General features: G+C 39.5%; 1 long non-coding RNA gene across 1 annotated transcript in view; it reads right to left on the bottom strand.

The window, feature by feature from the left end:
* Nucleotides 1–10,766, bottom strand: part of LOC310745891 — a 53,894-nt gene extending 43,128 nt beyond the window's left edge. The window contains exons 1-2 of the long non-coding RNA XR_014540433.1: nt 10,701–10,766; nt 2,596–2,742 (exon numbers count right to left, since the gene is read on the bottom strand). This is a non-coding gene — a long non-coding RNA (uncharacterized lncRNA). The remainder of the gene's footprint in view (nt 1–2,595; nt 2,743–10,700) is intronic.
* Nucleotides 10,767–19,432: the final 8,666 nt, after the last annotated feature.

The following is a 19,432-nucleotide window of genomic DNA, read 5'->3' as shown; positions in this document are numbered from 1 at the left end:
ATGCAATTAATTCATTGTACTTAGTTGGAGCAAAATATTAACTGAATGAGTGGCTTTTTCTTAAATCATATATTGCATGTATTCAAATGCAGTTTACAACATTTTTAATTACCATTATATACTGTTTAAATACCATATACCAACTTGCATGAAACATGCATTAAAACTTTATGACCACAGGACTGTATTTCACTCGAAACCTTTTCACATTCTCTCTTTTCCTGGGGGAAAAGGTGAGGTTACGCTATGGAAGACAACACATGTTATGATGAACATAATCCTATTATCATAATGGAAATAATACTATTACAAAGGAATAAACAACAAATGGTGCATGAAGCCCTTGGAAAATTCAAATTCATTTGGGACTCCCTAAGGGAATAACACCAGTCTCAGAGCTGAATTTGATAGTTTCTTAGGAAGTCAAAAGCATATTGAAATAAGCAGCACGTTCTACAGAAATATCTGCAAATTAAGTCACCACAGAATAACCTCGGTGTTACAGCTGACAGAAAAAATGTGCAAATGATTATTTTGATGGGGAATATGGAATTACGGGGTGCTGTTCCTACACAAAAAATTAAATGAGATGCTCTCTGTTGGTCGTAAAGATATTATAAAATGTTTTAAATCTTTTTAAACATAAAAAAAATCATCAGATCAAATAAAACATAGAAATAGATATGACTATTCTATTATAGTAAGTAATCTAAAGCAGGTAAATGCTCTTGGTCCAGTGATTACTAAACTTATACTGTGTTTTGTTTAGTTTTTAGTCAACATAGGCTTCATATGTCTTGTAAATGCATATCTTGGGAAATTTCTTAGGTAATTTCCAAACAAGAACAGAAAAGCAAGAAAGAATACATGATAAGAATGGTTAAAGAAAACCATTTACCTTTCTAGTATTCTAGCATGCTCTGTAAATTATTCTTTCTTCCTTAGTCATTTTTTCCTTTCATCTAATATTACCTTCAGCCCCACTGTTAACAACCATGCCCAGTGGGATTTTTGAATGTTTTTCTTTGAGCAGCACATCCCTATGCCTTATCACAATCTATTTCTGAAATCCCCTTCTCCACTTTTCAAAAGCAGCTCGGCACAGGGCACTGCTGGTTAAGAAAATAATGCTCAAAGCTCCATTAGGCACATAATATATGCTTTATGGTCCCATCCTAAGTATATATGTAGCATTTTCCTTACATTTTCATCTATGTATCTCAGCAATCTTTATGATATCTGCATAAGGTAGCCCTGTATTGCCACTGGGGTGAGAAACTACAAAAGAGGAGCTTTCCAAAGAACAACCTATAGTTCATGACTGGCTTGAAATTTTAACTTGGGGTTTTCAGTTCAGAGTTTTGTGTACAACCACTATTCTGTACTAGCTTCACAATCACAGGTATCTCATTCGGATGTAACTGAGGCTGAGCCTTGAAGGAAACTCGGGCTCGTTCCTTCCTTCCCACACACGCTTAAGATAATTAGTTACTTTCTAATTTCCAGTAAACCCTGGTTTGCAATCCTGGTTTGTAGGGGAAGCACAAGCCATGGTTTGCTGGTTTAGAAGTAATAGTAACTTGTGGTTTGCTGAAAAACAGGAAGTTACTATTATTCTGGGGATATGAGGAACGCCCTCCCATCAGATGTCAAGGAAATAAACAACTATCTGACTTTTAGAAGACATCTGAAGGCAGCCATATTTAGGGAAGTTTTTAATGTTTGATGTTTTATCATGTTTTTAATATTCTGTTGGGAGCCACCCAGAGTGGCTGGGGAAACCCAGCCAGATGGCAGGAGATAGACAGATAGATATAGATATAGATATAGATATAGATATAGATATAGATATAGATACAGATACAGATACAGATACAGATACAGATACAGATACAGATATTATTATTATTGGAGCTGGGGAAGAAAGAGATGGAGTACAGAAGTCCAAGGCTCCTTCCATGATTATTCATGTAGAGACAAGTCACAATTTGGCATTATATGTGAAATGTCACACTATGTATTTTCACCTATGGCTGCTGTAATAACTGATGTGGGTGAGCATATTTCAAAAAGCCATTGAATAAGAGGCTGCAAAATTAAGCCAATCTGGAGTTCAGTTCTAAGTGAAAGCATAAGAATCTATGCTTACAAAGGTGTATATCAGAATTAGTCCCCGAACCTAAACATATTACATGGAAAAAGGTTCCAACAATTTAAATTCACCTTAATACCCAATAGTATATTAAAACTGGGTGCCAGTCAAAGGAAATGTTACCATTCCAGCAAACTATTTTGTGGATTGAGATGTTATGCCTTTCTATAAACAGCTGAACACCTTCTCTGACTGCAAGTTAGGATTTTTAAATGGTTCAGTTGCTGCAGCTGGATCAACTCTGATGCACTTAGAAAATATTCCGTTCCCCTTCACAGGAAAAATGAAAGAAGAAACCATATAGAAAGAATGTGTTGCCTGTTTTCTGCCCCCAGGCTAAGTCTATGCCTTAAGTTCGACTCGTGTGTTATTTAATTGGACTTTATAACTATTCTGTTACTGTCCAAGCTATAGAAGTGAAGATCAAGTAAAGCGTTACTTACCATTCTCCATCGGTTCTACTTGCTTCCATAGTATAAGGGCTCCAGGATGCCATTTCTCTGCATATGTAGAATACCTTCGGTGACATACCTTTTTATTATGGGTCACGGTCTTTTAAGATTAAATTCTCTCAAAGCAGAATTTGTCACCTGCAGGGGAAAAAACAACTAAGTGGGGATTGTTGTTTGCTTATTTGTTGGTGTGCATTTTATGCAGAGAGCAGGTAATATTACCTTTTCACTTGCTAGCAAGTCTAGACTACCTTTTCAAAAAACAAAAAACCTTTCATTACAATCTTCAATAGATGACTCATTTTGTTTGTTTTTAAACAAAACAAGCACAGCCACAGCTACTTTTACTTTAGCATCCTCATTTCCAAACTATATTGATCCTTTTTTTCTGTTTTGTGGTTATGTTCTTGTGGCTGGAATAGATGCCAATATGCATCATAGCTGATGCTGCTTTTATGCAAAACCGAGTGTTTGCACTTCCAATTTCCTGTAGGATCTCCAAGGTCAGAGAATAGCAGGGTTGTCTTTAAAATATCTGTTGCAACAAGTGGCATTAGATTGCAACACAGTGCCCCAGGCTATGCACATCTGAAACGGGGAAAACAGACTTTACACTTGGCCTTCCCGATGTCTTGTACTGTGAGCACAAATTCACATGATTGTTGGTAAAGGGTGACAGGCAAGTTGGAAATTTTAATACCTTACCCCAGCCCATATTGTAAAACAGGTTTGGGATTTCTAGTGCTCTATGAATATTCTAAAACACATCAAGGATTTTACGCTCTTTACATATTTCTCAAATCTCCTTCTTATGGATCTGTTGAAAGGTAAAGGTGTAAAGGACCCCTGGATGGATAAGTCCAGTTAAATTCGACTATGGGGTGCGGCGCTCATCTCACTTTTCAGGCCGAGGGAGCCGGTGTTTGTCCACAGACAGCTTCCAGGTCATGTGGCTAGCATGACTAAAATGCTTCTGGTGCAATAGGACACTGTGATGAGTGCCAGAGTGCATGGAAATGCCATTTACCTTCCCGCTGCAGCAATACCTATTTATCTACTTGCACTGGTGTGCTTTCGACACACCACTTAAGGAACATGGGTGGCACTGTGGTCTAAACTACTGAGGCTCTTGGGCTTGCTGATCGTAAGGTCAGCGGTTCGAATCCATGTGACGGTGATGAGCTCCCATTGCTCTGTACCCAGCTCTTGCCAACCTGTTGATATTCTGACCATGGCTAGAAGAGAAGTTTGAATTAGTGAATCCATCACTAATTAAGATAATTTGGCAAGTTACTTGCTGTCAGCTTAACCTACTTTACTAGTCTGTGTGACGTTTAAATCCTGCTGGAATCTGGTTGGAGGAAAGAACAGCAAGCACATGCTTCCTATCTGGGGTGGGAACACTTGCAACACTTCAGGTGTCACTGGACCACATTGCCAATCAGCTCTGATCGTTGGCCATGCTGGTTGGGGCTGATGAAGTCCAACAATATTTGGCAGGCCTCAGGTTCCTGACACCTAATTTAAATTGTGTTTGACTTTACACCACCCATCATCTTGACATCTTTCCGCAGGGCCTGTAAGACGGAGCTGTTCTGCCAGGCCTTTGGTCAGGGCCCAGTCTGACCCCTCTCCTCCTACAAGACCCTATATATAAGAGGCCTCTCTAACTCCTCTCACTGGCTCATATAAACAGCTGAGCCTGGTGAGTACCTAAGGTTCCCAACCCCTGTAGTCATAATTTGCCGGTTGCCTTCTGAACTTTTAATCCGATGTTAAACTGTATTTCAGTCGATTGCTGGATTTTATGTTTTAATGTATTTATATTTTGATGTTAGCCACCCTGAGCCCGGTTATGGCTGGGGAGGGCGGGATATAAATAAAATCATTATCATCATCATCATCATCATCATCATACGAGCCAACTCCTAGGAGGCCAAGGTCCCTTCAGCCCCGCCAATAAAATATTTAAGGGGGCTGCCCCCACAAAGTTAATGGGCACTGCCATTCAGATGGTGTGCCTGTGCTGCATCTTGTGATTGATTATGTAGGTTCGGGCTTACCTGGGCCCTCCCAATATTTTATTCAAGTTGGCACCCCTGCCATCCATATAAAGAAGGCTATTATTAACCACGTTTTAGCAATGGACAGTTGCACAATACCGGCAGATAAGCTATTTTGGATTGAGATTCAAGGCAGATAAATGTATACTTTTCACTGGTGGTGCTCTATTATTTGTTTTACATTTTATTTTAGTTTTTTTAAAAAACTTAGTATGGCTCTACATGGAGTGCTACAGCTTTAAGCAGCTGCTCTTTGATATGTCCTGTGATATTGCCTGCAATTAGCAAACCATTAAGCAGGTTTTAAAATATTCTTTAGAGTTTTGCCCCAGTCTGATCCCTTTCTCTCCAAGGCTACATCAAACACTAAGGCTTTGGGCCACCATATTGCGTCTCACTTGTAATAAACAGCATTTCTGGTTATCAAACACCTTGGATTCACGGCTCTGTGGCCTTCAGTCACCCACAAAAGGTATTTATTGCCTCATATACGCCTCCACTATGAACACTAGCTTCTAATTAATACCACTTAAATCTACAAGTATTGCCACAAAGAGACACTTAGGAGCATGCTTGATGCTCAGTATTACTCACAACTGGAAACATGCTTGAAAACCTTCCAGCTGTCTGACATAGAAATTTGAGAGGACACTCAGTAAAGGACCAATTTCACTGGATCATCAGCTAATGTGCTGTATTATATACAGGCAGCACTGGATAGACGGTAGCCTAACTTCTAGCAGAATAGAGCCAGGGGTTGCAGTGGAAAATGGTTCGCACCCCACCCCAAAGTCATTTGTGTTCCAGAAGGGCTTAATCCCTGAACACAAATACATAGTTTGTAGGTGTGTGTAGAGACACATGTTCCAAGCAAGTGGGATAACAAGTGCATACATTGATTAGTATGATAAGAGGATAGTATATTTTTCAAAAAACCCATTTTTTTACAATGTCAGAATTAGGCCTTTTCTGGAAAATTAGTACATGGTGTAACAAGTGTGTATTTATTGCTTAGGTTCCAGACATCTTCCTTTAATTAAAAGCTTCTGTTTTGGGGCAGGGAGGGAGCAGGGTCTACAATTAAAACTGCAAAAAGCATTCTTGAGCATCCTGCACGTTGGCTGATATTGATGTCAAGTGATTGGCAAGTGGATGGGGAACCGGTCAAAGTTGGCCTGCCGGGGTGGCGGAGATAAAAGGTATGGCCTTGGAGCAAAAAGGTTTCCCACCCCAGAGATAGAAGCTGACAAGGAAGGCCTTCTGCTTAAGACTCTGGAAAGCAACGGCCAATCAGATTAGAGAATACTGGTGAACAAATAGTCTGATCTGGTATAGGGCAGCTTCTGAGCAAATAAGTAAAAATTCAATTAGCTTCATAAATTAGCTGAATTTAAGATCCACAGTTACTTTAAATGAGGAAATATATCTAACCCCCCTACAATTTAGCTTGTTCTCCCCACCCGCACCCCATATTTTGCTTTCCAAAAATTCATACTTCTAACAAAATACCATTCCTATGTAATAATAAAGTTTAAGATATGCTATCGTGTCTCAGGATACTAAGAGTTAATCTGGTGTAATTTTCTTAATAAAACTCAGAGCTATATATTATTTTTGTAATCTATGTCACACGGTTTGACACCATGTAATTTTTGAGGTATTTTATAATTTGCAAGGCAAACAACAACAATGCCTACTGTCTTCTTAAAACTCTTTTGCTGCCAAAGAAACAGCCATTTGCTTTGTCACGATTACCACAGTAAATCTTAGAGTGAATGTATTTAATGATGGCTACAAAGCTTCCCTTTATTTTGCCATGGAAAGGAAAGCCTCAGAACCACACTGACCAATTCTGCTCTCTATCTCAAGGAAATGAAAGATCACTCACTGGAGCCTACTTACCCAAATTTACCTGCTTAGAGAAATAAGGGCTAATAAAAGACCAGGAGTTTGAAGCAAACTTCTCTTGTGCACTAGCAGATTAAATTGACTTTGGACCATTCTTTGAAATAATTATGGACTGAACTATGTTGGCATATACATATAGGACTCATTTTAGCCTTTAAACTGAGCATACCAAGGAGAGTGGATGCATGGAGACCTTGTGTACAATCCACTAAGAACTATTCCACCGCACGTGCACCCCTTAAAAACATATGGAGTTTGAACAAGAGCACAACGTGCACATCTTGCTATAATTCAATGGGCCTGCACAGTTACTGTATTGCCTCTGGTTTGTGACCCTCAACCCTCTTCTCCCACGGACAAACGAAGAATTGTTTCTTTCCCAACCCTGCTCAAATGTCCAATTCTGATGAGGTGACTTGCTTATTACACCAACAACCATGACAAATACCTCAAAAGATAAGTCACCTGGTTGCAGGTTACTCTTTCAAACTCCATTATGCTCCAAATCACATATCAGATCTAACAATTCATTTCATTCATCATGTTTGAGTTTTCACCATGCAGATATAGGAAATCAATTAAACCTATACTTCCCTTTGAATATTCATCTCTTTTACATTTATGGCAACCAGTCTATCTTTGTGGGAACTCTTCAGAGAAGGTTTTTGTTTGCTGAGCCAGCCCTGGTGCAGAGGGATTTAGGGTTGTGGGTCTGGCTGACCACATTGTCCTTGTCCACACTGATGCAATCACTCCCTTACACACTTTCAGCAGAGAACAAAACAAATATATGTCTAGCACACAGAGAGAAGTAAGTTTCTAGTTTATTTCACAACCTTACATACATCACCAAAATCAGTCAGCAACCTGTGGTTTGAGGGACACATGCCCCTCAGCCTAATTTCATGTGTCTCTTGGCCTAATTTCATGCACATGGGGGTTGCCTGGAGGGAGAGGCGTAGTGATGCTGAAACCTAAGCTTCATATAAAGAATTGAAATCTCTAAAATGGGCAGCCCTTCTCTCCTGTTTTTCTTCAAGACCTGTGCATCTTGAGGTCTACTCACAACCAATTGGCTGTCTGAATTCTAGAACCGAAGCTGTGATTTCCCCTCGCCTTCAGCTGAAAACTGAAACCATGACTCCAGAGAGGATATAAAACGCATAGTACCATGCAACTCGTTTATTGTGCTCACCTGTTGATGAAAGCACTTTTAAAGGTTAAAGCAAATTGTTTTATCTTGTTACACACACACACACACACTCCTTACGGTAATTCTGTACCATATCATATATTCCAACATTGATTTGGCATTACCATAAAAGAATAATGTCCAATATATGAATTAGGTATCTCAATCTCATCATTATTACCACTATAAAATGTTAAAAGAGTGTATTTCATGAGCAGAGCACAATTTTTTCCTTTGTAGGGGAAATTAGGTAGTATATCAATTAATACTAAATTGCAGTATCACTCGGAATACTTACAACATTCAGATGAATACCAAATGAATTCATTATGATAAGTGCTAACACAATGAATACCAAATGAATTAATAGTAGTCAAACCATTACCAAGCATTGCAGTGATATTTGCCTGATTCAATATTAGGGATAGATTTGAACACATCATTAAATGGTATGGGTCAGATTCTGCTTCTGCTGAAGGAAGCAGGATCACTTCAAGGGAACCAGGATTGTACTGTGCTGTGATTTAGAATAACATTGATGTAGGGACAAGGAAAATATACAATGGATGCCTTCATACCATAAAAAGTCCGTTACTCACTGAAGTGCGCTAGGTGTCTTCTCTTTGTTAATATATGTGCTGCTTTGTGAGAGAATAACTTAACTTTTTGATAAGGAATGGTCTTCCTCAGTGATTGACCTGGAGCATCACACTATCATGAGGGCAAATACTGAGGCTCCAGTTTGAAAGAAATGGTGTGAATATAACAATTTCCATTCATTGTTTGTGCTTCAGACCATAGTAAAGATAAACTAGGCTGCACCCATAATATTTATGTGTTCCGATGCAATGCATTTCAACAATTTATATCTATTAGAGATTTAGTAAGACATGAAGGCATAAGTGGATTTAATCAGACATGTAATTATTTTTACGCCTGCAATACAAAAATATGCATAAATGAATTTATGGTTATTTGGCAATCAGGAGGAATAGTGTTTATAAATGTTGAAACAGCTGCTGGCAAATCTATGTGCAAAAGCAAGGAAAACAGCTTTTAGCATCTACTAGGCAGGTGAGCAATAAAGGGCTTAGTGAGGCTTGTTTAGTATCTTATGGGTGTTTGGGTAAATTTGGGGCAATTTCGCACAAGTCTGCTAAATGTTAGTGGTTGTGTGCATATCTGTTTTGACAGTGCAAGCCTGTCCTCAGTTAGCTGACTGGACAATGATAGGATTGTCATTGTAAGGGGAGAAAACAAAGATGGGCATGCTGGGGAAGTAAGGAAACAGCCAGGTTACTTGGTTACCAAGCCTTCAGCAGGGCTAGAGCGCATTTCGTAGAATCATAGAAATGCAGTTGGAAGGGACCACAAGGGTAATCTAGTCCAACCCCCTGCAATGCAGCTAAAGCAGGGGTCAGCAACCTTTTTCAGCCATGGGCAGGTCCACCATCCCTCAGACCATGTGGTGGGCCGGACTATATTTTAGGGAAAAAAATGAACGAATTCCTATGCCCCACAAATAACCCAGAAATGCATTTTAAATAAAAGGACACATTCTACTCATGTAAAAACACGCTGATTCCTGGACCATCCGCGGGCCGGACTGAGAAGGCGATTGGGCCTCATCCGGCCTACGGGCCTTAGGTTGCCTACTCCTGAGCTAAAGCATCCATCACAGATGGTCATCCAACCTCTGCTTCCTATGTCAGAAGAACACCAGCAAAATAGATGTTATAATTAATACACACCCACTGGAGTCAATAAGGAGTCCAAGATGAATGCTCCACCCACTCCAACCTTGTATGGATGCCAGTTAACTGTGTCTAATCCATGACTCAGCACCAAGACGACATAAACCTCAGCAAGGAAAGATAATTAGATTATCAAAGAGAGCAGCATGGGGCTACATCACTCTGTCACCATATCTTCTGACCATAGTTGGGGAACTTGCAGCGCATGGGCCAAATGAGGTTGCCCCCCCCCAGGCCTCTGCCTGGCCCATGGAACTCTCCCTAGGCAATGTCCATCACTGATCCTGTGTGGGAGGGCAATGAAAAGCGCATTCAAGCAGAAATGAGGCATGGCTCTGACCCTCTGCTTTCCCAGCCTACTGCCTTGCTTTCAGCTTCTTCCTTCCTGCTCACATGACTCAACTTTCAACTCTGGTCTTTGTCTTTCTAACTACCAGCAAGTAGTTTGTTGTCTGGCACAGAACCAGTTCCATTGTTTCATTAATGGCTCATAGGCTACCACCGGCACCAGGACGTTAGCCTGAATGTTCCAGGAATTTCAATCCTTGTTTTAGATTTTAACACTTGCTAGATCCAGCGTACTGCCTACTCCCCGCCACCCCCAAACTCATAATAATATAATTAATGAACAAAATTAAATCAAGCAAGTTTACATCCTTGCTTAACAACCTGGGTCACAGATACGGAATTCGTTCAAAATCCAATGGAATAAGATGTAACAAATGGTGAAGTAAAGAATTTTAATTAGCGGAAGCTACTGACATTCCAAATTTTTATTTAAATCTACCTAATTAAAAGTGGCACTTCCTAATGGCCTGGTAATGTCAAAAGTGGCCAGATCTATGACGAACAAAAGAACATTACTGTATTTACTGTCACAGATTCATGAGCAAATGCAATCAGTGACCCACCCCATGGTTGAATGGGCAGCTCTGACTCCAGCCTGCTCCTCAGCAAAAACCAAAAAGATAACCAGGATCTGCTCAACTCTCAGGTTTGAGAAGTAAATAATTGGAGCATAAATTAGGCACAATGTTGGTTAAGTTTATAGGTCTATAATTTGAAAGAAATGTCCTAGCCCACTTCTTAAGAGATTGGAACTGCATTGCTCATATTCCAGCCATGAATGTAATCAATGAAATGATTACATTGAAAGACTTGCTAATAACTTTGACCTACCACTCTTAAGTTGTATGTGTGTGTTTTCAAACTTGCTAGGAATGCCATTTCTTCTGAGGGCTTTGAAAGATACACTGTGAGTTCCTCTACTTCCTTACTGTAGAAGGCCAACAGAATAAGGAAGATAAACTGTCAATAATGCCCTGTGTTTCAGTGTTTTGAAATACTTTATTAAACACAGAAAAGATACTGTTCCTATGCATTATCATCAAACTAAACACTTGTTAAGTTTACGGTGTTAGCTAGCACCTTTCCCTAAAAAAAATAGAAGGGGGTGGGATCCATATCAGAACTGTGGAAGTGGTTAACCCTTTGACTCCTGCCATGTTCCCAATGAAAATTACAGTAAGTCAGCCTCCTAAAGCTGCTATTAAAAAGCCCCAAGTACCGTATTTTTCGCTGTATAACACGCACCCGACCATAACACGCACGTAGTTTTTAGAGGAGGAAAATCCGTAGGCATGCCACCCGTAGGCATTCCCTCCATAACACGCACAGACATTTCCCCTTACTTTTTAGGAGGACAAAAGTGAGTGTTATGGTGCAAAAAATACGGTAAACATTATGTGATCTTTCCTCATAGGGAATCTTTCCAACTGCTTGCAGGAGCTGTGTCTGTAACATCCAATATGAGCTTGCTAAATGTTAGTTAGGATACTTTCCATTTCATTTGAATTATAGTGCAATCTGAACTTCCAAATATGTCAACTGGGAGAGGTTAGGCTATGTGGAATATCTCTCCACTGTGCTTCCCCCTATCTGTTTACACCTGGTGATAGAGTGCCCTGGTCGTGTTAGCTACACCCATGTACAGTGGCACAAGGGTGGGGAATTGTTGTGTTGGGGGTGAGGCATAAACAAAACTGCACTGCACCCTAATTTCCGTCATTCACTGGCTCCACCCACAGAACTTGATGTAACTTACATCACCAAAAATACAGCTATAAGTCAACCCGCCCCTTAGGAGTCAATGGAAGGGCAGAACACTGACCCCCAACTCCAGCCACAGACCCTCTGGACACAAGCAGTTAAGGTGATACACCAGCATATCTGCCTTGTTAGGATTGCTCTGCCCTCTGTTATTTTATATATCTTTTGCATAACTCTAACAGGAATCATTAATGGAAAAACTATGGCATTCTGTTAATGTCAAATCAAACACTGACTTCATTTTTTCATCAAACCAGTTGACATTATCGTGTTTGCTAAATGCTACTGTGCAAGAAATAATCCCACGTGATTACTTTGTTAAAAGCAGTTGCACCCACATCGCTACCACTGTCCTCGTATCATTCTAATTGGTAGCAAAATTTCCTCTGAGATAACAGGTTAGGAGTATTTATACTTCAGCATTTGCTGAACAAGTATCCTAACATTTAGTTTTGCTCCTTTTTTTTTTTAAAAAAAGCTATTTTCCCACTTTGATCTGCCACAACTAATATGATTGAAAAGATCATATTAGTAATGAAGGGAAGAGACAATGGCTTTCTCTATTGCAATTATTATGGTATTTTTGTCACTAATGTAGTAGCTCCGGAATAGTCAACATATTATCAAGCAATGTATGCAAGTAAGTTACTTAGTATCATTTGTGTCACATTAAAAAGTCCGAAGATAAACATTCAGATATATGTTAATACAGCACAGAATAAATAAGGGCATTTTTGAACACAGTTTCATTAAGTATCCATCAGCTGAATGCTGATAATTTCAAAGCAAGCAAATATCTGGCTGAAAAATAATGATGTGTATTTTACAGACATAACTGTCTCTTGTATCTGGTGTTTTTGTTTTTTTTTTTCCTTTTTCAAATGATGGGGTTCTCTTTCATTCATGTATTAGATGTTATTGCAAAGATCAGTAATGTTTCCAATAAATTATAGATTGACCAGTCTGCACGCTTGTGTTTGTTGTTGAATCTTGCTCTTCTACAACCTCAGCCTGTCAGAGCTGCATTCAGCCCTCTAAGACAGCTGCTGAATCTTTTAAAACCGCAGACTGCCCTCTGTTGCTCAAAAAGAGGCTGCATCCTATGCAGTCTCATTGCATTCTCCACAAGAAATGTGAGTTTCATAATTCAGCGGCCGCAAAATGCCAACATTGCAAAAACCGAACGCATTACTTTAAAATATTAAATGAATGTCGCACTGATGCTGTGAAAACACAACGAAATAAGCATGCAAACATGAAGTTACAAGAATGCACATAAATACTGATTGAATTAGCTAGCTGATTTCTTTCCCCCCTTCTGTTTCAATAGCAAAATATGTTGGCCAGGATACAGAACCGCGCGCACCCCCCTCCCCATCAAACACAAATGGTTCTGTAAGCCCAAGTGGCTTTTAGGCTTGTTTTTCTCAAATGGCGTCCCACCATGCTGCACGGCAAACTGCTTTGAAAGTGAGGGGAGGATCAGAAGCAGGTTGTAATATGGTAAAGGTATCAGCTGTTTAAAGAAGTTAAAAAATATATATCTACAGAACTGGCTCCCTGTGTGGGCCTCATCAGCTCCTTCAATCCCCGCCATTAATCTGAGGAGGGCAGGCTTATATTGGAGGGAGGACACTAATAGTTAACAGAATTTGGAGAAAAAAATGCAAAGTGTGGTACACTTGGCAGGAAAGGAAACTCAACAGCTAGGTAACTCAGCAGAAAAACAAAACCGTCTAGTAGATTATTATTGCCCAGCCCTGATTAGGCTTGAAAGAGCAAAACAGCTGAACATAGCATTTATGTCTATGAGGGGGGAAATGATGCTGTGGAGATGCTGGTGGCACTTTCAAGCTTATCTTCTTCAGTGCCTTAATAAAACAGTACAGTGCACATGTTTGTACAATGATGCACTTAAGGCTGATTTCACTCCCCCTCCCTTCACCTTATTCGCTTCTAGTTGATTAATAATTAGGAGAGGAAAACATTTACAAAGCTTGAATGTGCTGCATCATATGGCAACAGCAACTTGACTTGTTTTCGTTTGTTTGTATGACAGGCTTTTTATTGACTTTAGCCAAAATAAAAAAAGTGCATGATAAGAGATATATGTAGAGGTCCGGTATCATGACATATGTACATCCATAAGCTCCTAAGAAAATATCCTTCCCTTGGACTTTTAAAAAAAATGCTTTTATAAGAATTGTCTTTATTATAGTTAACATACCCATTCACACTACACAGTAAAAGGAAAAAAAACATATTGGGAACAAGTAGGCATTAATGGATTTCATTTTTTTAAAAAAACTTTTTTGTAGCTGAAATGTGTTTAGCTTACATCAAGGACAAAATAATAGACACTATGCACGCTCCCAGTTCATATGTTTTGACTTAAATAGCATGGCAAACATTTACTGAAGAAGCTGGGAATGTTTATTCATTCAGAAATACAATCCGAAAAATAAAAGCACCCATGCTACAAATATTTCAAGTTGCCATTTTGATGCTGGCAAGGGCGAACAATGGAATTGCATAGTTGTAGCTATAATTTTTCAAATGCAAATGTTGACATGAAAACAGTAAGAAGGAATTTAAAGATGAAGAGAGAGAAAAGGAAAACTCAGTTATTGAAGGTTCATACACTCTCGCCTGCTTAGCATTTTTCTGCAAATCAGATTTTCTTCCTAATGTTATGATTAAAACATGTATTCATGAAACTGATGTTTTAGTATATTGAGAATATGGTAATGCCAAATCTTCTAATGTGCATTCATCATACCATTTTGCATATGATCACATTTTTTGTCAAGGCCGTAGATTAAAGCTTTCTTATCTCTGAATTTTAAAAATATCATGCATGATTCCTTATTTAAAAGCAAAAAGCAAACACACAATAGAGAACAAGAAAGCCCAACATATGTTTAAGGTTAACAAATGCCACTAGTATTTATTTTCACTACATCTATTTGCAACATGTTATTTAAAATTCTATTTTTGCTATAAATGTTTAGAAGAAAGTATCATAGTGTTGATATTTTACATACATAAACTATATTTAGCTGGGCCTCTTTCACCTACACTCTCTTGTAAAATCCATGGCATGCCTTATATTCAACAGTGCCATATATTAACCCACCTATATTTCACACGATGGGAAAATCCAATGTGTACCACACAAAGGTCTTCGGAAAAGAGACAGGTTACAAATGTGATCCGATGATGGTAACAATTTTATTTTACAAGTAATTCACTACAGATGACTTTTTAAGTTTCAGAAGGGTAGCCATTTTGGACTGTTGCAACTAAAGGAACAAATGGCACAGTCCTATTCATGTTTACTCTAAAGTAAGTGTCACTGAATTGTGGGCCTTACTCTCAGGTAAGTGTCTCTAGACTGCAGCCAGAGTCTTGTGGCACTTTCAAGAATGACAGTTTATATTTATGCCATAACTAAGGTGGCACAAAACTGTTTTTTAGAAGGCTTGCACAGTGGTGGTGGTTCTGAGCTCTATTTTCTAAAATCCTTTTAAAGTATGTTGGCCACAAACACTGCATTAGCTATGAAGTCATATTTTGGTTCTAGTCTCTATAGTCATTCTTGAATGTGACCTCCCCCCCCCCCCCCGATCTTTTACGAGCCACATTACCTGTGATCATACAGTGGTACCTCGGGTTACAGACGCTACAGGTTACATACGCTTCAGGTTACAGATTCCGCTAACCCAGAAATAGTACCTCGGGTTAAGAACTTTGCTTCAGGATGAGAACAGAAATCGTGCTCCGGCGGCACGGCAGCAGCAGGAGGTCCCATTAGCTAAAGTGGTGCTTCAGGTTAAGAACAGTTTCAGGTTAAGTATGGACCTCCGGAACAAATTAAGTACTTAACCTGAGGTACCACTGTATCTGAATCTTTTCCAGCCTCGAAGGCCACCAAATTCTCCCACCTGTCTGGTCCAGAAAGCATGAAGCACAGACAATACAAGGAGCCAATGAACTTTGATCCACAAATCTAAATCCACCTCCCTGCACAGTTCTCAATTCTTTTTTAAAAAATATGCATGTGTAATTTAAAGCTACATACTGCCCCTCACTTATGCATACAAGAAAGGCCAAGGGTTATTTTTCTAGGCTTCTATCCTATAGCCACTTACCTTGGCATAAGTCCCGTTGAACTCAATGACACTGATTTCAGTTGTGCGTACAAATTCAGAGGACTGTGTATGTAGTGTTACTGTAGAAATATGGCCAAAAAGAAACTAGCCAGTTCTGATGCTTAGAGTACTGGATCAGAAATGGGTTAGACGCACATTCAAATCCCCATTAAGACACAAAGTTCCCTAGCTAACCATGGGGCGCTCACTTTATCTCAGATGTTGCCTACCTCACAGGGTTGCTGTTGGAATATTCTCACAAGCTTCCTATGAAGATAAAAGGTTTGTATTGGTTCCAAAGTGCTTGTGCCAAAGAGCAGGACAAAAAGAGCATAAATAGCTAAGGGGTAAGTCCTTGATAAACTCATTTAACCATATATTCAGGACTGATTGAATTTAGTGCTGGTTAATTTCTTAACTTAAATACAATTTAGATATCTTTTCTTGAACTCTTGTTTGGTGAGTAACTCCTGCTCTGCTCTCCCTGCAGATTTCTTTAACTGCAGCATATTCCCATGACAACACCAGATACCTTATCCGTGTAATTTTGACATCCCTTTATTTTAATTCTAGCAGACACTGACCACAAGAGGGCACAAAAGGGTTTTTGTTGTGATTTGTGTGAATTGTAGCTAAGTTTTCCAGGTCTGGATCTATGTAGTTTATCATTCATTTTAAAACATACTTTTGATTTTAAAAAGATTGAGGTATCATTACAGAATAAGCAGTACCACACTAAATAAATCACCAACCATCATGATGACTAGGTTGTCCCATTGATTTCAATGGGATCCAAGTTCTGATAACTTCTTCTCAATCCAACCCATCACCTGTACATTTTTTTAAAAAACGTGCTCTCTATTCTAGGCCAACAGAGGTTGCTAATGTGATGCACATGAGCCCATAGGGGCTTTCCCTGCCACACACACACACTTGGAAAAAGCATTCTGTTGTAGCCAATAGAAGTGTGGGGGTAGGTGGGGGTGCAGGAACCACCAAGTGGGTTGTGAATAGTGTTGCCATACATCTGGGATTTCTGGGATATTGCAGTTGGCAGCAGTGCCCAGGTGGAAATCGTGAAAAAATGTCCGGGAAAATCCAGACATATGGCAGTGCCATTTCCCCATAAAAATAGCTAAAAAATGGCATTTTGCAATGCAGAACCAAAAAACCCTAGTTGTGAAGGAACAATGCTTGGGATGGATTTAGGAGGCATATTTGGAAGCCAAACTACAAGCCTGAAATGTGTCTTTGTGTGGAAAAATAGGATCTGTAACTAGGAAGTCTGTTTTTCTTTAATCTGCAATAATTAATGCTAGGGAAAGGTTTTTAAGGGAGTTTGCCAGGGAGTTTACTTATACTATAAAGAATATTCATTTTATTTATTTTAATTTTTGTTATTTCCATATGGACATGTAGTTGCCTTCATTACATTTTTGGTTTGCTGTGGTCTGTTGGTTGGTTGGTTGTAAGTTGCTTTGGGCAAGATAAAGTAGCTAACAAACGTAATACGTAAATAAAGACTATAATCTTAATCTGGTTAAAGGACTAAACTGTGTAGCATAGTACAGTCACACCTTGGAAGTTGAATGGAATCCGTTCCGGAAGTCCGACTGACTTCCAAAACATTCAGAAACCAAATCACGGCTTCTGGTTGGCTGCAGGAAGCCCAGTTGGATGTTCAGGTTCCAAAAGAATGTTCTCAAACCGGAACAATCACTTCCAGGTTTGTGGCATTCGGGAGCCAAAACATCCGAGTTCCAGGACGTTCGACAACCAAGGTACGACTATATAACCTAACTATGATTCAAAGAGGCGAAATTATGTTGCAATGCAGAATTTATGCTGAAATCCTATACACATTTCCTTTGGAGTAAAATTCCATTCACTTCTGAGAAGATGCATAGGTTGCACATTTATAGATTGATAGATTTATTTTTGCCTTTTCACACAAGTGTTCCCGAGGCACTTACAAAGAATGCAAAACTTGATTACATTGTTTTGTAGAGTGCTTTTTGCTGATCTTACAAGCTCATTTCCAAGAAGTGCTTATTTGTTTAGAAAGTCTAAACCTGATGAGAATAATAAAAACAAATTCTGAAAACCAAATTTCAAAGAAGAGTCTAAGTGAAAAAAATTAAATATCCAAATGTCATCAGATTTCCCATGGTCACCATGCTAACATTGGATGAGACATCTGAACTTCATATTTCAATTCATATTTCGTATTTTTCATGTGAAACTGGATGCTTTTAATAGCAGTATCTCTTGATGGTTTTTATTTGAGCAGGCTTGAAATTATTATTGTTATTTATTAAATTTGTATACTGCTCTTCATCAGGAGACCACAGGGCAGTTCACAACATAAAAAAAAACACAATGAGAGCATAAATTATGTAATAAAACAAACAAACCAATACACCACTCCCACAAATACATTATAAGGCCATAGAATTTTAATCAGCCAAAGGCCGGGTTATAGAGAAACATTTTTGCCTGGCACCTAAAGATAAGCAGTGAAGGTGCCAGATGAGCATTCCACAAATGGGATGCCACCACAGAAAAGGCCCATTTTGGCTTTGTGGTCCTCTAGGCCTCTCCTGGAGGGGGCACATGAAGAAGGGCCTCAGATGATGATCACAGGGTCCAGGTTGGTTCATACAGAGAGAGGCAGTCTTTGAGGTATTGCGGTCCCAAGGCATTTAAGGCTTTATAGGTCAAAACCAGCACTTTGAATTGGGCTTGGAAACTAATTGGCAGACAGTGCAGTTGGGGTACGATCGGTGTAATATGCTCCAACTGTCTTGCTCCGGTGAGCGACCTGGCCACTGAATTCTGCACTGACTGAAGTTTCTAAACCGTCTTCAGAGGCAGGCCTATGTATAACCCATTGCTGTAATCTAACCTAGAGGTTACGAGAGCACAGACAACAGAAGTGAGGGGTGCAGCTTTGCCGCCAGCCAAAGCTGATGGAAGGCACTCTGTGCTGCTGAGGCCACAGCAAAGGCTCCAGAGGTTCCAACAAGCTATGTACCTGCTACCTGCCCTTGCTTCCCCCCCCCCAAGCAGCTACCCATAAAGGGGCACCCCTCCGGTCAGCCCAGATCACTCCCAGATCGATTCTCAGTCAGTCATTCAGTGGGGGAGGCTTTCGTCTGCCAGCCAAAGATGCAAAAAGGCTGGCTTCCTCAGGAGGAGGAGGAATTCCAGCAGCTGTGGAGGGTGGCCAGATGAACAGCTCACTTCCCCCTCCGATGATCTCTGGCTGCTGCTACCTCCGAGAGCAAAATGTCACTTCTCCGCAGAAGCTGCCAACCCTCAAATTCCAAATAACGCCACATGTTAACTATCATATGCTCTCATTTTTTAAAAAAAAATTGCATGTCAATTATCAAATACTGTTAAATATCAGATATCAAACACTGAATTAAAATATAATTGGACGTCAAACACAAAGCATTTGACGTTTTCCCCACAACTTGCATCCATGTCAGAAAAAGTGTCATCAGCTTAATTGTTGTCTTTCTGACTTGTCAGTCATATTGATTTATACGCCACTAGCCAAGTTGCAAAGCCTAAACATATTAAAAATTAATATAGTATGGGTGCCACGTGCTAAAAACTAAATAGTGGATTTCTCTGAAAAAGAAA

This window comes from Podarcis filfolensis (assembly GCF_964270895.1).
Source record: "Podarcis filfolensis genome assembly, chromosome: 12".
NCBI lineage: Eukaryota > Metazoa > Chordata > Lepidosauria > Squamata > Lacertidae > Podarcis > Podarcis filfolensis.
This window is presented reverse-complemented; position numbering and strand designations above follow the sequence as displayed.